This window comes from Macrobrachium nipponense, chromosome 23 (genome assembly GCF_015104395.2).
Source record: "Macrobrachium nipponense isolate FS-2020 chromosome 23, ASM1510439v2, whole genome shotgun sequence".
NCBI classification, from domain to species: domain Eukaryota; kingdom Metazoa; phylum Arthropoda; class Malacostraca; order Decapoda; family Palaemonidae; genus Macrobrachium; species Macrobrachium nipponense.
The window spans coordinates 77,526,199-77,546,850 of NC_061090.1; the positions used below are offsets into that span (position 1 = coordinate 77,526,199).

A 20,652-nucleotide genomic window follows, 5' to 3' on the forward strand; every position below is an offset into this window, starting at 1 on the left:
ATTTGTCTCATTATTATGAATTATGTTATTATTACTCCGCATCACACCGCTACACGGAGTAACAAAGCCGCAAGAGCGCGTGGCCTGGCATAGCAACAACGACCATAACACCGCGCCAACTCCGTAACACTCCGCTAGGCATCGTAGGAACACGCTGTGAGGTGCCCGGGTCCGCCCCACGCCGCCCAATAACGGTCATTTTTTCTCCCAACCGCGTCAATTTTGTAACGGTTTCTTGCGGTCCCACCCCGCAACACGAAAGTGCGTAGGTGTAGGCTAAACCTACCTTCATAAAGCACTCTAGTGTGACACACAGGTTTCCTTCTGTTTCCTACAGAAGTTTTTCCTTCAAGCTTTCATAGTGCGTACCCACTGAATTATATGACGCCGTCTTCACACCGCACTGATACTTTAGTGCTATCTGTTTCTGGTAAGGGTTATTTTGGTTATTTTGAGCTCCAAAATTGTTTTTCTAAAGTACCAAATAATGTTAATAACAGATAAAAAGATTATATCCGATGCCCTGTTTTCTAACGTATAAAATTATAGTCGTCTCAGTAAGAAAAAAAAAAAAGGCATTTCAAAACAAAAGCTTCTCGATGAAATATATCTCGAACAAAAATGCTACCAAATGATGTCAGTGGGCTAATTTCTTCATAAAATTCTGAGATATGGGAAAAAATTAATTTTAACGGCCAGATGACCTTATTTTCATCTACGTTTGTGACATCACTCAGAACAGGTCACTTCGAAGACTTTCCGTCACGTAATTCGAATCCCAGGTCAGTGACAGTGTTCGACGAGGCCCGTTTAGGTCACTCGTTACGAGAGAGGCTCTTTGAAATGGCTGAAGCACAAGCGTGAGTGGAATATCAATTCTCGGTTATTAACTCTTGTGTAAGTTGATTAACTATGCAAATTAATCGATTGGTTTATATTCGAGAAAACGATTCTCCTTGTGATAAAGGAAATTATTTTCATATGGTTCTTCGTGTAGAGATGGTATGGCGTAGCCTACACTTTTTAGGCCTAACTTAATTAAACTAATATATATCTTTCAGAATCATCTGATAATTATTTGGTTGGAAAATTATTGATATCCTCGATTCATTCCTCATTTCTCATGTTGATCACCTCACATTATTTCTTCAAGCAATTTGAATAACACTGTTAGGCCTACAGCGATTTTTTAAAATCTCCAAATCAGGATTAAACGGAAATGTATAATGAAAAACTTTTTAATTTTGACTTCGGAAATTGTCTTACATTACATATAGCATCATTTGCATCAATTTTCTCCAACAAACAGGAAGATGAAAGGCCTATATACACCGTTATGTATCTCGTTTGAGAAGCCATAGGTCTAGTTTGGCTAATTCTTGGACCGAAGTGCTCTTATCAATTTAAAACTTGTAATAATTCTAACAGATGGTTTCGTAATGATGATACGTATGGCTGACATGAACTTGACGTAAACTATGTGGCTTCCATAGTCTACTATGCTTCGAGTTTGGTTGATAACTGCTAGTTTCTAAATGATAAATCATGAAATGGTTGAAACATCTCTCTCTCTCTCTCTCTCTCTCTCTCTCTCTCTCTCTCGTCTCCTCCGTCTCCTCTCTCTCCTCTCCGTCTCTCACTCTCTCTCTATATCTCTCTCTCTCTCTCTCCTCTCTCTCTCTCTCTCTCTCTCTCTCTCTTCTCTCTCCTCTACATATATTTCTCATTCGCAGAGAGCAGCCATGAGGTTCGAAATGGAACCTGCAGATGGTAATAAGCAGAAAGTAGACGTGAAGATCGAAATGGAACCTGCGGATAAAAATAAGCAGAAAGCAGCCATGAATATCGAAATAAAACCTGTAGATGGAAATAAGCAGCGGATCAAAATAAAACCTAAAGATGGAAATATGCAGATGATCGTAGTGAGTATATAACCAAAGGATTAACAAATGCCTCTCCTGCGTAAGTATTAGAGTGAGAAAAAAAAAGGGGGGGGGGTTGATTCCTAAGAATCTTAACACGATGTTGATAGTACGGATTTATAACAGTAGCAGTGGTATATAGTAGTATTAGTGAACGATGAGAGACAATCCCACCCTACGATTTTCATTAATCATCTTTGTATGCCTTGGGCTCTGTCATTATGCTTTTATATCCATCGACCATTTATGTCATTATATCGCCCGATATTATTATTATTATTATTATTATTATTATTATTATTATTATTATTATTATTATTATTATAAACCAAGCTGAAACCCTAATTGGAAAAGCATATATACGCCTCCAAGGGCACCAATAAGGTAACAATTCAGTTCGGACGCCAGACTCATCTCAACCCGTTCAACAGAGAAGCATTTGCACCAAGTCTGAACTTCTGAAGTTACGAACTATCCAACCATGTCATTAGGAAGTTTGTTTTTCTTATTCAAACTTCGGTCTGCGGTAACGTTCACGACGTCTTTTTTTTTTTTTTTTTTTTTTTTTTTTTACTGAATTATGTTTCGTAAGAGGATAGTTGGGTACAGTCTGTAACACCAATAGACGACACAAAGATAAGAACGCCCAAAAAGGCTTGATCCACAAGGTAGAACAACCCTTGTCTTTCAAATTCAGCCCAAAATGAGCTCTAATCAACATGTAAAATTCAATTATTCATTTGCATATCAACTAATCCCTTCAAAAATACATGTCTCAACTGATAAACATAGTATTAGTACGAACTAGAAACACATCAATAACAGCTCGTTCAAACATCAAGCAAGGTATGGGTGATATGGCGGCTTAGAGTTTCCTTGAATAATAATAAATTCCTTGCTGGTGATGTGCGTATCAACTATAGTAGTACTATACTCATAGCAATAGCAGTAGCAGTAGTAGTAGTAGCAACAGTAGTCCTAGCACAAACGATGATGCTGTAATTACCGAGTATTTTACTTTCTTTTAGGTTTTGTCGTTCGCACGGGTCTGCCGCTTCATGTTCTTCATCTTGGCAATAACTGTTCTTGCCTTTTTGAGCGCTGTTCGCACCACTGCCATGCTGGTGTTGCTGGTGGTAACGCTCGCTTTTGTATGCCCGTTACTGTTTGTGTGCTTGGAATGTTACCAGTCCTGGTTCCTCTCGACTGAGTGGTTAAGAGACCCCAGTTTCTGTAGACCTATGAATGCGTTTTTCTTTTTAACGGAGTGTATATTTTTTCTATAATGGCAGCTAAATTTTTTACTTTTTGTTTTACAATGAGCTAACGTTAGGCTTCTTTTGTTTTGTCTTTCCTCCAGACCCACTTGTCATTAATCTTGTTTTTCAACCAGGCAAAATATTAACTATAGCCTAGTGTTAATAGTTACTTAATACTTCAGAAATTCCCTTTATGGTAAAAGATTGTTCTCCTCTTGTTAAGAAAGGAATAAAACATGAAATATGTTAAAGGCAGTCTTATTTATCTTTTTTTTTTTCTTGAGAGAGAGAGATTCGTTATTTTTAAGCAAAAGAAAACAAGGGCGATTGAGGAAGATGATTTCAATAACTGACTAAAGGTAACTATTCAAATAAGCACCTTGCAAAATGACATAGATGAAAATGTTATTTGAAAAGAAGGTAATTTACGTAATATTTCAGATTTATGTCAAGATCTAGTGGAGAAAATGTCCTTAATTAAAGTAAAAAAAGCCTAAATGATGCCCGTCGTCCCTCCCGCACCGCCCCCCTCTCTCTCTCTCTCTCTCTCTCTCTCTCTCTCTCTCTCTCTCTCTCTCTCTCTCTCTCAACATATTCCGACAAAGAAAATGAATAAGGTGAACATTGTGAATATCCTAATTGATGCAATAGGAAAAAGAATGCCAAAAGCATGCAAACTGTGTAAGGTGCGGTATAGCATAGTTAATCCACAAAACCTGATCAGAAAATGTTCTGCATGCAACATTCCGACGCATCCTCAATGTGCTGAAGTAATGCAAGATATGAGAAAGGATACCAGAATATTTTGCTCAACATGTCTATCATGGATAGACAATGTTATTAAATCAAGACTGAATGTACTAATAGTTGAGGATGAAGAAGAAGAGGAAAACGGAAGAGAAGTAAACAAAACTGAAATAACAGAAAAAAATAAGGAAAACAAAGAACAAGATAAAAGTATGGATGCAGAGATACTCATTGATACTACATATGAGGCAATCAAGCAGCATACATACGAAGAAATAAATTATGACATGACAACACAAAGAAAATCCCGAAGAGGCTCTGCCCAGATCTGCACACTGATGGGAAAGAGGAAAAAATAGACAAGAAAGACAAAGTCTGCAACCTTTTGAAAAGAGGGAATTGCAGATTCGGAGAAAGATGTTACTATAATCATCCCAAGGTATGTCACAACTATGAAATATATGGTAAATGTGCATACCTAGATGGCTATGAGGATGATTGCAGAGATCTACATCCAAAAATATGCAAAAACCTAAAAGAAGGAAAAGGATGCAAGTTCGACAAAAAAATGTAAATATATGCACCCAGTAGCCATGAATCAAAATCAAATAAATTATAATCAAATAATAAAATCCAAAATAAGAAAGAAACAAATAAAGAGAGGAACAAAGAATATCAGGTGAAGGAAAAAGCAAGCCATCACCGCGATATGGAGTGTCAGCAAAAAATTTCCAAGCATCAGCTCCAGGGGGGAATAAAATGACTGGGAATTTACACAAAGAGAACTATTTCATTACTTGAATTTACTAAGGGATGTTTACTAGTATCACTAGGGGAGTAATCACAGAATTGAACCTAGATGGGGGGAATGAGAAACTAAACAAAGGAGGGGGGCAGTTGCCTTGGAAAAATGGAAATTAAATATAGACAAAGGTAAAACAATTCCCTGGCTGAACTGGAATTTACTCTCACAGTACCTGGAAGCCCTGGGCTTGAAATATAGTCTTCTCCTTGATGTTTCTGTGCACTATGGACAATAGAAATACTAGGGACTTTCCCAGAGGAGAACAGGGGGGAGCAGAAAGGGGGAGAAATGGCGTCTGCAGGGCGAGATTGCAGGAGCGTCTGACCTCTCTTAGGTCTACCGTTCTTCTGAGGATGAGCCGCTGGCTTCTGTTCCTTTTAAAATTTTCTCCTGGTAAGCCATGCCCCCAGTCTCTGTGGGGGTAATTCCGAGAACCAATGGGAGAAGAGATAGCTTTTCTAGAGAATGGAGGCTTACAGTTCAAAGGGGCAACTTGCATATAGACAAGGGTGACTGAAACTGGTAAAAGACCTTACTCTCCTTGGTTCTGGCTTAAAATCTTGAACACCTCCCCATTCGCAGGTAAGCTCAAACTGGATATTAATGACAAATAAGCTAAAAGTTCAAACACATATCAAAACCTACTAGCATATTTTCTGTTCCGGTGATTTATATTCGTACTCAATGAAAAAAATATATAAATAAAATTAAATAAATAAATAAAAAATAAATAAATAAATGAAAGAGATTTTAAAGTCAGTAAGTCTAGAAGTGAAAATGTATATCTATGCAAATAATCTTATATGGATCTTACAGGGCAAATAATATATATAGAATTTGTATGGAAACCCTTTTCATTAGTTTGAATAAGGAATATCTAATTACATTTATTTTACAATCATGCAGATTTCCAACATGAAACTAATATATTGTTCAATTTTGGTACTGTTTTTTTTTTCAGACATTCTTCTTGTGTGGGTGGAGTATTAAAACAAAAAATACCCAATTTATACTAAAGTCGTATTTATTACAGCAAGTAACGTAACTCTTAAAAGCTGGCTGAGAGGAATCTCCTGCCAGGTGACGATGTCATCAGTCCTGAAGGTGCCTGGCGCATTTGCCGAATCATCATTGTTCCTTTTAACCTCAATAAACCGCTTGCAAAGCAGGTTGGCTGGAGAGAGGGATGCTTAGCACGAACTTCTCATGGGCAAGGCAGGACGTTAGGTACAAGTGTCTATCTGTGTGTGCAATGCAACTTTAGTTAAGGAATTGCAATCGTTTTAAAATTAATGAACAAAATAAGCAAACAGAATTTCTATAACATCAAAATGAATTAATTTTTTTTCTGAACCTCATAGACAATTAGAGTCAATAAATCAGCCTATGACATTGGTAAACGGACATTTAGAAGTATCAGGTCATGGATATGAAAAATTTACTTGCAACAGTAGCCTATTACAATTCAAGTAAATCACATTCATGGGAAAATGATATTGTCATGATACAATAAAGTTTTATACATACTTACCTGACAGATATATACTTAGCTATAGACTCCGTCGTCCCCGACAGAAATTCAAATTTCGCGGCACATGCTACCAGTAGGTCAGGTGATCTACCGCCCTGCCCTGGGTGGCAGGACTAGGAACCATTCCCGTTTTCTAATCAGATTTCTTCTCTTCCACCTGTCTCCTGCGGGGAGGCTGGGTGGGCCATTAATCGTATATATCTGTCAGGTAAGTATGTATAAAACTTTATTGTATCATGACAATATCATTTTTATACATTCAACTTCCCTGCCAGATATATACTTAGCTGATTAGCACCCATTGGTGGTGGGTAAGAGACAGCTAACTACTGAAATAGACAGGTAAACAACATATGTTGTAGGTATTAATAAACCTTGGTTCCTACCTGATTAGGCGGAAGACTTCGTGGCTACTGCCCAGGAGTCTGCTTCGCCTCAAGAGCCTCAGCGAGATATTGATCTATGGCTAAGAGTTCTTGTGGGTCTGCCAATGGGGTCTTATCCACTTACTCGGCAGAGCCTAAAGGCCTTTGTCATTGGGTGCTATTCCACTAACATGACAATACACCTTGTTCAAGGAGCACAACACCGATCCCGATCACCTGATCCTAACATCCATGTTAGTTCTAAGATTGCAAGGAGTTATCCCCAAACTCCCTACAAACAACCAATAACTCGAAACATAAATACACGTACATTTATAACAAAACACGAAAAAAAAAAAAAAAAAAAATTTGTACCCCCCTACTAGCCATACATACCCCTGGTCCCCTACCAGCAATGACACCAGCCACCCGTGCGACATCAGTACGCTTGCTAATAGGAAACCAAGCACATATCTGACAAGAGGGTTTATGTACATTTAAGATAAAATATTTTAAGGATCAGTCTTTGCTCCAAGTCCCAGAACTGTATCTGCTGATACAAATGGACCGAGAGAGAAGCATTTCTCATAGGTCACTTTCACATCCTTCAGGTAATGAGACGCAAAAACTGAATTGCATCTCCAATATGTAGTCTCAATGATATTCCTGAGAGACATATTCTTTAGAAACGCCAGCGACGTTGCTACTGCCCTTACCTCATGAGTCTTAACCTTTAGAAGACCGAAGGATTCATCCGGGCAGTTCTTGTGCGCATCAGTAATCACGCTTCTCACAAAGAAGGCTAAGGCGTTTTTAGACATGAGTCTTTTGGGGTTCTTCACAGCACACCAAAGACCTTGTTGACAGCCTCCCATCTGCTTCTTTTTCTCTAAATAAAATTTAAGAGCTCTAACCGGACAGAGAGACCTCTCTATCTCTCTGCCTACGAGGTTAGATAGGCCTTTTACCTCAAAGCTCCTGGGCCAAGGTTTTGATGGGTTTTCGTTTTTCGCCAGAAATAAAGTCTGGAACGAACAAATAGCCGCATCTCCTTTAAACCCCACTTTGGAGTCCATAGCGTGCAATTCGCTCGTCCTCTTGGCCGTCGCGAGACAACAGGAATAAACATTTCCTAGTGACATCGCGGAAGGAAGCAAGATGTAGAGGTTCGAATTTGTCCGAGGCAAGGAATTTCAGGACCACGTCCAGATTCCAGCTAGGTGTTCTCGGAGTCGCTGATTTCGAAGTCTCGAAGGACCGAATCAAATCGTGGAGATCTAGCCCTCATTTCCTGAATACTGAAGACAGCATACTTCTGTATCCTTTGATTGTAGAAACAGAAAGGTGCGATTCCTCTCTAAGAAAAAGGAGGAAATCGGCAATGTTAACTATAGAGGTACTGGAGGAGGACAGCTTCTTATTCTTACACCATCTCCTAAAGACTTCCCACTTCGATTGGTATACTCTTCTCGTTGAAGATCTGCGGGCTCTAGCGATAGCGCTTGCAGCTTTGCGAGAAAATTCCCTTGCTCTGACGAGTCTTTCGATAGTCGAAAGGCAGTCAGAGCGAGACCGGGGAGGTTGTGATGAAACCTCTCGAAGTGGAGTTGTCTGAGTAGATCTGTTCTGCTTGGCAGAGACCTGGGGAAGTCCACTATCCACTCCAGTACCTCCGTGAACCATTCTTGGGCTGGCCAAAATGGGGCTATGAGGGTCAACTTCGTGCCCTTTGAAGCCACGAATTTCCTGAGTACTTCCCCCAGGATCTTGAATGGGGGAAAGGCGTAGGCGTCTAGGCCCGACCAATCCAGGAGAAACGCGTCGATTGCAAAGGCTCTTGGATCTTCTACTAGAAGAGGGCACAAAAGATGCTCTAATCTTTTGGAGAGGAACGTATCAACCAGGTCTATGTGAGGCCTCCCCCACACAGGGACCACAGACTTCGGCACACTTCTGTGTGTAAAGTCCACTCTGTGGGGAGGACCTGATTCCTCCTGCTTAGCCTGTCCGCTCTCACATTCCTTATCCCTTGCACAAATCTTGTGAGGAGAGTTATACCTCTTTCTTCTGTCCAGGTTAATAGATCTTTCGTTAGCTGATAGAGGGAGAATGAATGAGTCCCTCCTTGCTTGTGTATGTAAGCCAGAGCCGTGGTGTTGTCCGAGTTTATCTGAACCACCCCGCCTCTGACTACCTCCTCGAAGAATCTTAAGGCCAGGTGTATGGCTACTAGCTCTTTGCAATTGATGTGCCAGGACACCTGCTCCTTTGTCCAGGTGCCTGACACCTCCCTTGCTCCTAGCGTCGCTCCCCATCCCGACTCCGAAGCATCGGAAAATGACACTTGGTTGGGGTTCTGCAGGGCAAGTGACACGCCTTCGTTTTTCTTTAGAGGAAGGATCCACCACTTTAAGTGATTCTTCACCTCCTGTGGAATCGGGAAAGAGTCTGAGAGTTGCCCCGTCTTCCAACTCCAAACCTCTTTCAGGAAAAACTGAAGAGGGCGAAGGTGAAGCCTCCCCAGAGAGAAGAACTTTTCTAGCGAGGACAGAGTCCCTAAAAGGCTCAAATAATCCCTCGCTGAACTGTGTTCTCTCTCTAAGAAGCTCGAGATTCTTGGCAAGCCTCGAGTGATTCTCTCTTGCGAAGGAAATACCCGAAAACCCCGAGAATCCATCTGAATCCCCAGATAGACCAAGTTCTGGCTGGGGATCAGTTGCGACTTCTCGAGGTTCACGAGTAATCCCAGAGATTGTACCATATTCCGTGTTATCATCAGGTCCTCCAAGCACTGGTTCTCCGACTTGGCCCTGATCAGCCAGTCGTCTAAGTAGAGGGGGAGAGTGTTTAGTTCCCTCTAGGTGAAGCCATTTCGCTACATTCGCCATCAGGTTGGTGAAGACCTGTGGAGCTGTAGACAGGCCGAAACACAGAGCCCTGAATTGAAAAATCTTGCCTCCTATCATGAATCGAAGATATTTCTTTGACGAGTGGTGAATGGGAACGTGGAAATATGCGTCTTGTAAGTCCAGAGAGACCATCCAATCTCCTGGACGTAGTGCTGAAATCACCGAGGCAGACGTTTCCATTCGGAACTTCTTCTTCTGAACAAAGCGGTTCAGCGCGCTTACGTCCAGTACCGGTCTCCACCCCCCCCACCCCCCGATGCCTTTGGTACTAGGAAAAGGCGATTGTAAAATCCCGGGGAGAGTGGATCCTGTACAAGTTCGATGGCCTCCTTTTCCCACATTTGATCCACCATTTGAAGGAGAGTATTTTTCATTACAGGGTCTCTGTGCCTCGCTGACAGTTCCCGAGGAGTAGAGGTTAGGGGAGGACTGTCTTCGAAGGGGATGATGTATCCCTTCTTTAGAACTGAAACCGACCAAGAGTCGGCTCCTCTCTGCGCCCAGGCTCCTGCAAAGTTCAGGAGTCTGGCGCCTACTGGTGCTTGGAGGATCATCAAGTCACTTTCCTTTCTTGAAGGGCCTGAAGGAAGACCTTCCTCTCTTATCAGAGCTCTTCTTTCTGGAAGGGGGACGAGTCGTTGCACCTCCACGAAAGGGCTGCTGAGGAGGACGAGAGTCCTTCTTACTCGTAGACACTACAGGGCGACTCTTCTTCGAAGTCTGAACAAGGAGGTCTTGTGTCGCCTTCTCAGTTAGTGAGCGAGATATATCTTTCACCAACTGAGAAGGAAACAGATGATCTGACAGAGGGGCAAACAATAACGCAGTCCTCTGACTAGGAGAAACAGCTTTTGACAAAAGGGATCCATAAACTGATCTCTTTTTCAGCAAACCAGCTCCAAATAGGGAAGAAACCCCTCCCGAACCGTCTTGTACTGCCTTGTCCATGCATGCCAGGACGCTATGGAGAATTTCTGGGTTCTTAAGAAACTCCGAGTCCTGAGACTTCTTAGCTAGAACTCCGAGAGACCAATCCAGAAAATTGAACACTTCTAAAATGATGAACAGCCCTTTAAGAAAGTGGTTCAATTCTGAAATGCTCCATGTAGATCTGGCCGACCCTAAAGATTGTCGTCTGGAGGCATCAACCAGATTAGCGAAGTCCGCGTCTGCCGATGCAGGAAGAGAAAGACCCATAGTCTCTCCTGTCCCGTACCAAATACCTCTCTTTCCAAGGAGTTTGGAAGGAGGCATGCAGAACACTGTTTTTCCCAACTCTTTCTTAGTGCCCATCCATGAATCCAAAGACTGGAGGGCCTTCTTCAATCGCTGGTTTCATTTTCAGGAAAGCAGAGGACTTTACTGTAGCAGTACTCGAAAAGAGCGAACGAGGAGAAGGAGGAGCGGCTGGACTAAGAGAGTCTCCATACTCTTGCAGTAATAAGGAGGCTAATGTCTTATAGTTCGAGAGCCCCTCATTTGTAGGGAGCTCGTCTTCAGACACCTCTTCTAAAACCCGATCAGAAGAGGGAGAACGTTCTCGTTTGGAGGAAGAGTCTTTCCAAGACCTCCTACGATCCAAAGGAGAGGTGCTTCTGTCTGGAGAAGAGTCATCAAATTCGGATACGAGTCTAGTCGAATCTTGCCTCATGGAAGAATTCCGACTCCTGCCTCCTGGCTCCCGACTCCTGACTCATGACTCCTGCCTCCTGACTCCTGACTCCTGACTCCTGCCTCCTGACTCCTGACTCCTGCCTCCTGACTCCTGACTCCTGCCTCCTGACTCCTGGCTCCTGCCTCCTGGCTCCTGACTCCTGACTCCTGCCTCCTGGGTGACTCCTCACTCCTGGCTCTTGGCTCCTGCCTCCTGGGTGACTCCTCACTCCTGGCTCTTGGCTCCTGCTTCCTGGGTGACTCTTCACTCCTGGCTGGCGCCAGACGCCTGATCGGCTCCTCGCACCTGGTAGGAGTCTTGCGCTTGGTTGACTCCTCACTCCTGGAAGGTGCCGTACGTCCGAATGACTCTTCACTCCTAGTAGGAGCCTTACGTTTGGTTGGCTCCTCGCTCTTGCTAGAAGCCTCACTCCTAATAGGAGCCTTGTTCCTGGCGGCAGGGACCTTCACACGTCTGGAGGACCTCTTGATGGGAAGGGAAGTGTCTTTCCTTCGAGGAGGTTCCTTTGAAAGCACTCCTACCAACGACGATATCTGTTCTTGCATAGATACTAGAAATCTCTTAGTAGCCTCCTCTTTATCCTCTTCAGGAGGAGGAGAAGGAGGAGGGGAGGAGTCCATGGGCTCCACTCCAACTACGGGAGACAATAGGGCTCTCTTTGCCCTATTAACATCCGAAGGAGACATCACTAAGGGAAGCGTTCCGGGCTCGAGTCAAGAGTCGGCGCCTTCCAACTCCTCTTCAGTGGTCGCGAGCGATCAGAATCCCTCCAATCGCGTCTAGGAGACGAAGACCCCGACGATGAGAAACACTCACGCAGGACGCTTTTGCAATAGCGATCCCTGGCAGTCTGGGGTGTCACAGAGCCTGCCGAAGGGACACCTGATCGGTGGGGATTCTCCACAACCTCCTTACGGTTTTTGACATTCCTTCTCCTCTGGGCATGGGAGCTTGGAAGAGGTCTAGACCTGGGAGCGTTGTGGAGCCGACCAGATGCCCCCTCCACCACACTGGGGACACTCACATCACTGTCCACTGTAATATCACTAGCCTTACCTTGCAGAGCAGCCATTTTGTTTTCCATGATCTTGAAGGCTGCTTTTAGATCCGCAAGTTCTTTTGCCGAATCTACAGGATCTGCAATAGGTGAAGAGGCTGAAAAGGAAGGAGAAGTAGCAATTCTTACAAGAGGGGAAGATCCCAAACTAGGAACTAGTTCATTAGATCTAGAACTACTCAAACTTCTAGAGGAAGCTTTCCTCACTCTCTCTCTCTCTAACTTCTTCAAATAAGTAGTTAGATTCTTCCACTCTCTCTCACTCAAATTCTCACATTCCTTGCAAGTATTAGTGAAAGAACATTCATACTCTCTGCAACCCTTACATACGGTGTGAGGGTCTACCGAAGCTTTCGGCAACCTCACCTTACAGCCTACATTCACACAACGTCTCACAACCATTCCGGCATCAGACATATTAAGAAAAATCCAGAGCAAGTCCACAAAAACAGTCCACAAAAGCGTATGCCAATCCAACAATCCAGATACGTTACCAAAAGTCGGTCAAGAAGATCAATTGTCGATGAAAAAAGAAAATCCAGTCAAGAGGAACCAACAACAATGTTGATGGTCCGGGCGACAGAAGAAATCTGATTAGAAAACGGGAATGGTTCCTAGTCCTGCCACCCAGGGCAGGGCTGTAGATCACCTGACCTACCGGTAGCGTGTGCCGCAAAATTTGAATTTCTGTCGGGGACGACGGAGTCTATAGCTAAGTATATATCTGGCAGGGAAGTTGAATGTATAAAAATGTCACATTTTCTTGAAAAACCCAGTTTATATAGAAACTAGTTACATAGTGGGTTCTTTCGTTGCATCTCCTGCCTATTAATAAAGTTTTAAAAATTAACCTCAGAGGATGCGAGCGAGAAAATTGAATATGAAACTTTTGTTAGGGGCACAAGGGATCGGATTTTATCACAACTTAATTTCAGTAAGCATAGAGAAATACAGAATCATGATTAATATTCTCTTTGACTCTTATGTTGCCTGGCAATCTTACAAATAGCTCCGTTTCACACTTCTTTGTTTAGTAACTTACTACCAGTAATATCGAATTTTCTTTGGGATTCGTATTGATATCTGTTTATTTTTATAATTATGGATATTTTTACAGTCATCAGAGACCTGGATAGGTTCACTCATTGTTATAATGCCATGGATAAAAAAGTTTGTACTGCTGACTCTTTTGAATTCCATAAAATATCAGCGAATTCATGTGGGTTAAGTCTGGTTCTTAATGGCTTTCTCCTTCCCGTATTTGGATGTTGTCTGAATTTACTTTGCCCTTGTGACACGTATAATTTCACTTACAGGCTGATTAATGGAACCTGGTTACAGTATCCTGCAGTACGAGAGTTTCACATCGCAACTTCAAAAACCCGTTCGTCGCTGCGGACGACTGCAGTGAAGTATCAACCGCCTACAATGTGAAAGGGAATAAGCACCATCACAAGTGAACAAGCTTATTTCGTGGACTTCTTGGACCGACACCCGTATCCCGTCGTTAATCTCGATTTTAATGCGGAATGCTCTGGCGGCTGTCGGAAATCGACTACAAAGGGACATACTTCTGACAATTACGACCAAGAGGATATTCAACTCTACGTTGCTGGCGCAGGACTCGTGCTGGGGATGATTTTATTCATCGTGAACGTATTCGTATGGCATAGGATGCAGAGGACAAGTATGAGCGCAAAATAGAACGTTGGACCCTGCCCAGGCAATTCCCCTTGTTTTTAACCATTTGGAATTGGCCATTTCATTTGGCTATAGGTGGTTGTCTGGAATTGTGTAATGGACGAAAAGTTGTTCGAAACGCTAAAATGTGCAGTGGGTATTACCTCGGTCATGTATCCTATATATAAAGTATCATCTATCCTATATATAAATGATCATAAATAACAGAATCAAAATATATCTGTGCGTGTACGCACTAGGAATCTATTTAAAGTGCACCTAGATTAATCACTTAGATTAGTCATTTATGTTAATCAGTTGTATTAAGTGCACATATATTAATCATAATTATATGAATCCATATATATAAGTATAAACAAATCAGGTAGCCTATAATCAATCTGTTACCTTTTATCTTACCAATAACTGCAGTTATATAAAAGTTAGTATATGGGTCGATGAATCAGCATAAAAAATAATAATTTTTATCACTTCATATATGAATTTTTATGAGTTAAAATATGATTTTTATCATATTATTCTTTGCAATTATCAGAGTACATTAGTATTTTCTGTAGTATATGTATCTTAATGAGATGAAGTGAAAAACTGTATCAGTATATATCACGTGATCACTATTATTTACGAATATCATCATATGCATATGTTTTATATCTCATTACTTGAATCTGTATTTGTGTACACCATGAATTTTTTTTACTAATAAGTATTTTCTATATATCTATATATATTCACATAGTGTCTGTATCACACTCCTATAAGTCAAATGCAAGTCAAGCTTGAGTAATATTCAATGGTTGGTTTTGTAGCCGACCGAGCTTTTATGTAAGTGTTACATAATAAAAATATGGAATGTTATTCCATACATATAAAAAACTAAAACTAAAGAGGTCAACCAGATTGCTTGCAGGAATGTGATCAGACCAGAGACGATAAAGTATGCTAAGATGACGTATACAATAAAGTAAGCTAAGATGACGTGCCGTCACCTGTGGTCCTTCATTTGTTTTGAAAACATTAGTCCAAGCTTACTGTTTGAGACAACTACCGCGACCTATAATTCAAACGGCCTACGTGATTTGTGATCTGTCATCTGTATGTATGTTCATATGTTCGAGCTACTGTCTGCTTCCTTTATGATTTGTAAACGAGATTGTAGTCAGAGTTGAATTAGCCATCATCATTCGCAGAAGCGATCAAGCCATCGTCATTAGAAGACCTGTACATCTTTACCTAAGCTTCACATTGTAGATTTGAATTAGCCATCATCATTGGCAGACCTGTACAAATTTCCTCTGATCTTCATTATGTAATCTCAGAGAATAGAACTATTTTTTATACTTCGTGTTTTCTACTAGAAACCTCACATCAGAAAGAAGATATCATCATGAGTTTAACACATCGTCGTCATAACCAAAAAAGATACCGACTTTATAAGTTATCAGCAAACCCCAAGACACACCAATGAGTATGGAAGTGCATAACCAACCAACTTAGCGTAAGATTATCGCAAGTCTAACATAACCTCATAAGGCGCCTTATTATACAAGGCAACAGCCCTTTCATATATATATATATATATATATATATATATATATATATATATATATATATATATAGATATATATATATATATACATATATATATATATATATATATATATATATATATATATATGTGTGTGTAAATATGTGTATATATATATATATTAACATACATACACACACACACACACACACACATATATATATATATATATATATATATATATATAATATATATATATATATCTATATATACATACATACATATATATATATATATATATATATATATATATATATATATATAATGTGTGTGTGTAAAATATGAGCATATATATAATTACACACTCATACATACATACATACATATATATCATATATATATATATATATATATATATATATATATATATATATATATATATATATAAACATTCTAGAGGGCTTATAACGAATCTCCCCAAGAATCTCTGAATGTCTCACAGGACGCCATGAGGTCGTTAACGGTCATTCTCTCTCAGATTAAAAAGAGCGTCACCTCCCACAACATCCCCCAAAAAGTTCGTTGGGCTTAGCGTCCCTTACATGGGTACTCATTGGCCAATAGACCTAAGGACAGGTGCCAGACCCAATCATGGCCTAGAAGGAATATATCGGGGGTTTTTGTGGGGTATTGGAGAAGAGAGGAAACCAAACCGTCCCCTTGAAGGAGGCAGTTAGCCGTCGGTCAAGAGAAGGGGAAGACGTACTTCCCCCTCGTCGCCCTTTGCCGGTTTTCCTCATTCGGTCTCAACCTCGCCGGTACTGTAGATATTAAGTTAATGTCACTCGGGCCCTTGTGCAAATTCATTAGAATATAAGACCGGTGTTAAATTAATCACTGAGCGTTTGATTTCTGAGACCCACGCGACTCAGGTTGGGGTCATAATTTTGGTGTCAGGTGTGGGGTACCATAGTGTGCGTCGTAATACAGTGCAATACGCTAATTGGTCAATCGTTAACCAACTGTGGGTCGTTGAGGTTGTGCCAACTTGATAATTAACCACAAAAGTGAAAAACAGTGAGGTACAATGGTGTATAATACACGAAGCACGAGGGCCCAGATGCCTGACAGTGATGCCGAGGGCGTGAGAGACGCTAGAGCGGTAGAAAGTAGCCCGGTAAGGAGCGAGGTAGATCAAGAAATAGACGGGCTATATGCATTTCTTAAAGCGTTCATGGAACGGAGACAGCGTGGGGGGGAAAACCAGACGAACGCGAGGGACTCGGACAGTAGCAGACCGTGTAGCAGACCGTCGGGAAACACGAATAGTAACTGTGAAAGTGTAACAAATGGGTCCACATCGTCGGGACGTATGTTACCGCCTCCGCCTCTGGACGCAGATAAAAGACCAGGTCCTGTAAGAGAATTACCTGTCCTTGGAGGGTACGTGCCGGAATTCGACGGTTCGCGGCCCAAAGAAGGTTTCCTCTCCGTAGAGGCCTTTTTAACGTATGTGGAATTCGCTACGGAAAGGTGGACGGACGAGGAAAGAGTATTGGTTGCCAAACAGAAAATTACTGGGGACGCTCAGCGTAGGATGGTAGGTTGGAAACATGGCTCTTTCAAAGATTGGGGCGATTTCAAAAAGAAAATGATCCGCCGTTTTGGCCTCCGGGAGAGTGAACGAAGAAGGTTATGGGCAGCCTACCACCCCACGATGAGGGTGGGGGGGACCGTGGCCTCTTTTGTTGACCGACTGTCACAGGACTATGATAGTCTGGCATCTGCAATGGCTCGATCGGAAGACGATAAAGATGCCTTCTGCAGGCATATATTGGAGAAGGCCCTTCCCTCAGGTGTTATCGGTATCCTCTACGGAAACGCAGGACTACAAGCACCGTTAGAAGACGCTATCCCAGCCATACAATCGCTAGTGGATACCATACGGCAGGAACAAGAAGGAAGTGGGGCTGCTCCCCGCCCTTTCGTAGATGCTGCCGCCCGTCCTGGTACAAGAAGACGCGCCCTACCCGCCCCATCCAACTCCAGGGCTGGCCCTAGTGCCAAGAGCCAGAGGGGAGCCCAGGGAGGGGGGAGCGTGGATACAACCGGGGGGCGCTGCTGGCAGTGCGGGAGTAGGGGTCACTGGCGTGCCCAATGCCCCTTCTTTGGACAGTGTGGCTGTTATGGGTGCGGTGCAGCTGATCACCTGGTCAGCCAGTGTACAAAAAACAGCGCCACACCAAATCGCGGGCCCCCTCCCTCAAGAGGAAGGGGAAGGCCGCGAGGAAGGGGAGGAAAGCGAGTGCCGACGAACAATCCCCCTCCAGTCGGAGCGATGCCACCTCCAGCCAGCAAGTAAGAAGGGACCTACCCCCGCCCCATGGTGCTCCCACTGGCCCTGGGGTGAGTGCTTCTGTAGGAGAGGCTGGACGGCCGTCTCCCTCCGCCCCTCCCTCTCACGAGGGTAGAGATGGAGCTGTACCTATTCTAGAAGTGGGAATAGGCTCGGAAAACCACAACGCATTATTAGATAGTGGGGCATGTGTCTCTTTGATCGAGGAACACTTAGTGACGGGCGCCATTTCGGCATCGAAAGGGTATCTAACGTTGCACAGTGCCAGTGGGCATACCATCGTGTTGCAGAGAACAGTGCAACAAACTATCTCCCTCGGTGGACAAGTGTTCACTCACAAATTCTATGTGGTGCCTACCACCCACCTCCCTGGCGTTCCCATTATACTGGGAATCGGGTTCGTGAGCAAGCACCGAGTGCTTCTCCTTGGGGTAGGGGGAGGAGAGGTGAGAGTGGCGGTGCCAGTAGGAGAGGGACAGTACCAACGGGTCTCCATACTGGGTGAAACAAAAGAAGTTGTCCGAACTGCCCTGGCCGCCAGGGGGGATACGGGAGTGGTGCCCGCTAGCCCTGAGGTGGGGGAGGTGATCCCACCCGCCTATCTCTACTCCCTTCCCCTCGTCCCGGCAAGGAAACTACAAGAGGGAACGTTGGTGTATATAAATCCCCATAGAAAGTGGGCAGACTTTATGTTGCCTGGTCTCGCTACCATCGTCGATGGCAAGGCTACTGTCCCTTTTGTAAATGTGAGTAGTAGTAGATTAGAATTAAGTAACGAGTCTCTATGTGATTTGGAAGTGTGTTCCCTTGTAGAAGCCAATAACGCAGTGTCGGCCTTGACTACCCAGAGTCAAGGTCACGGCGAAACCCGGCTTAGAAAATTATTGCAAACAACTGTTAAAGCAACACCTATGAATTATCATAGTTGCGTATGAGAAATAGTAAGGGAATATCAAGACACGATGGCGATAGGAGAAGAGCCTCCAGGGAGAATAGATAAGTTACCTTTTAAAATAGAAACCGGAGATCATCCCCCTATCAGAAGTAAACCTTACAGAACACCTGCCTGTCATGAACAAGTAATTGGGGAAAAGATAAAGCAGATGCTGGATCAGGGTAAAATTCGGGAAAGTGAGTCTCCCTGGGCTTCTCCGATCGTTTTAGTTAAGAAAAAAGATGGCTCTCTCAGGCTGTGTGTTGATTATAGACGATTGAATGCCATTACCAAGGACAACGCCTATCCATTGCCCTCGATCGAGGAACTTTTGCTTAAAGTAAGGGAGAGTAAATTTTTCACCACATTGGATCTTAAGTCTGGCTATCATCAAATACCCCTTGATAATGAGAGTAAAGAGAAAACGGCCTTTATAGCAAATAATCAGCTATATGAATGTAATTTCCTTCCCTTTGGATTAAAGAACGCCCCTGCTCATTTTTCACGAGTAATGATGTCCGTGTTAGCTTCTATAATTGGCCTTGGGGTTTTTGTATATTTAGATGATATCATTGTAGTTGGTGCTACTGTAGAGGAGCATAAAGGTAACCTGATACAAGTTTTGAAAGTATTAAGGCGTCATGGGATGAAAATAAATTTGGAAAAATGTAAGTTTTTCCAGGCCGAAGTAGAATTTTTGGGGCACCTAGTAACTTCCGAAGGCCTTAAGCCTGTGCCGATAAAGTTGTAGCAATTAAAGAATTCCCACGACCAAAACATGCGAAAGATGTAGCCAGCTTCCTCGGACTCGCGGTTTACTATCGGAAGTTCATTAGGAACTTCGCACAGATAGCGAGACCGTTAGACGCATTAAGGAAGCAACCTGATTTCCAATGGGGTGAGAAAGAGAAAGAAGCTTTTCAGAAATTAAAAGATGCCCTAATGAGCGACGAACTCTTGGCTTATCCGAGGTTCGATCGCTCTTTTTTTTTGACCACAGACACAAGTGATATTGCGATAGGAGGAGTAATCTCCCAGATTGACGATGAAGGTAATGAAAGACCAGTTTGTTTTGCATCACGCGCATTAAAAGGGGCAGAGAAAAATTATAGTACCTTCGACCGAGAGGCTTTGGCGGTCTTATGGTTGCTGGAGAGACACCGTTATTTTTTGCTGGGACACAAAATAAAGATTTTCACAGATCATCAACCATTAACATATCTGTTGAAGAAGAGCGAGATTACAAATCGCCAAGCTCAATGGATCGAGCGAATTTTAGAGTTTGACATCATAAAGATTGAACATATCCCAGGGAAAAGTAATAGGGTGGCTGATGCTCTCTCCAGGAACATCATAAGAGTAACAACTCGTGCCGCAATGCGCAAGGAAGAACGACAAAAGAAACCTCGTGACGTTGGTGGCGCAGGCACTGCAGGCGATAGTGCCAGCAACGTTCTGACAGTTCCGAACAATGACAGTCAAACAAACGTAAATGCGACGCGCAGAAAACGGGAATCTCGCAAGCACTCTCAGATGGATGGGAATGCCCGAGGCGGTAGCGGGTCAAATGCAGGTGGAACTCCGTCCGGGGGATTCCAGAATAAATGCCTGGAGAATGAAAGTGTGGTTGATTTTTGTAGTTGGAGTGTGCGAGAATTGGTTGAAAGTCAGGTGTCTGAAGCTTGGACTAGTCAGATCAAGGCTTGTGTGAAAGGTGAGAGCATCGAGTTCCCGAGTTCTGTGCATCTGTCAAAAGACGCGTTCTTCATTGAGGAAGACGTCTTGTGTAAATATGAAAAAAGGCCCTGAGATGTCCGAGCCCAAGTCATTCTTCCTCGAGCCTTAGTAGAGAGAGCCATACAC

General features: G+C 42.8%; 1 long non-coding RNA gene across 1 annotated transcript; it reads left to right on the forward strand.

Annotated features, from left to right (window-relative positions):
* Window positions 1-649: 649 nt before the first annotated feature.
* On the forward strand, window positions 650-3,432 carry LOC135197074 (uncharacterized). The gene is made up of 3 exons (XR_010310550.1): window positions 650-897; window positions 1,734-1,922; window positions 2,951-3,432. It is a non-coding gene; the product is annotated as an uncharacterized LOC135197074 (long non-coding RNA).
* Window positions 3,433-20,652: the final 17,220 nt, after the last annotated feature.